The sequence below is a fragment of the Halyomorpha halys genome, unplaced genomic scaffold, assembly GCF_000696795.3.
Source record: "Halyomorpha halys isolate HHAL.00 unplaced genomic scaffold, Hhal_1.1 Scaffold64.1, whole genome shotgun sequence".
Classification (NCBI taxonomy): Eukaryota; Metazoa; Arthropoda; class Insecta; order Hemiptera; family Pentatomidae; genus Halyomorpha; species Halyomorpha halys.
In genome coordinates this window covers 183966-184941 of record NW_027116348.1, presented here as the reverse complement: position 1 = coordinate 184941, position 976 = coordinate 183966, and the positions used below count along the sequence as shown (strand labels likewise).

General features: G+C 36.9%; 1 protein-coding gene across 2 annotated transcripts in view; it reads right to left on the bottom strand.

The window, feature by feature from the left end:
• LOC106692608 (homeobox protein OTX2-A) overlaps positions 1 to 976 on the bottom strand; it is a 269018-nt gene that overhangs the window by 221378 nt on the left and 46664 nt on the right. The window lies entirely within an intron of this gene.

Here is a 976-nt window from a genome sequence, read left to right as displayed (position 1 = left end):
CTATATGAACCTTGTAATTATTCTTAGGGGACATATGTCCCAGAATAAAGTTATTTTTTCATTTTCATTCATTCATTTACCATTTAGGATGTTTGCAAGTAGTTACTAAACTAAATAAGGACCAGTTGTTAGAACTCTACAAATTGGAGAAATAGATGGGCTAAAAAAAAAAATACTATTTTAAATGTAATTTATAACTAATAATAATAAATAATAAATAAATTACATTAATAATAAATTGCATTGAAATGTCAATGATCACTTTAAAGTCAGTTCTGTCTAGCTTGGCTCCTTATATGTTCTTGATTACTAGCTCTTCTTCCATCTCCATGTTCTCCTTCTTCAAGGGTTGGGCATATTTCTATCCGGGTCCACCCCGGCTCTTCTACATCCATTCGGGCCTCCACTGCTCTAGGGCTTGTATATATGAAGTCATGAGCTATTTCCACAAACGAGCTCTCTCGGAAATCGCTCCTTCTTCCCTATCTTTTTTTCCAACCAAATCTGTAGTAAAATGGATAGGAAATGCATCCCACCTGGAATGTTTTCATCATCTCACTGAGTTTATAGGTGATTTTGTTGTAGCGTGTTGGGGTTTGTTTCTCTCCTTGATCATCATAAATATGTCCTACTCTGGGGTCCACCGTCCTCCGAACGCCTGCTTTAATCTTCCTTAATAACTCTCCAAGGGGTTTCTTCGTCCGCCTAAAGGTTGCTCCACTTTAATCTTCAGTCTTCTTTAAAAATAAAAGTGACTTCGGTATCTAATGTTCCCGGGTTCCAGCACCAGTTGAACTTTTGCGAGTACAAAGACTAAAAAAAGGAAAGGGAGAGAGAAATGACCAACCCGGTTGTTACTCTAAGACATATCTTTTATTGTGTTCGGTAACTCTCTCTCTCTCTATATATATATACATATATAAATCTTCGACCAGGTGATATACTCGATCACCTGATATGGTCTTTGTCAGCTGAC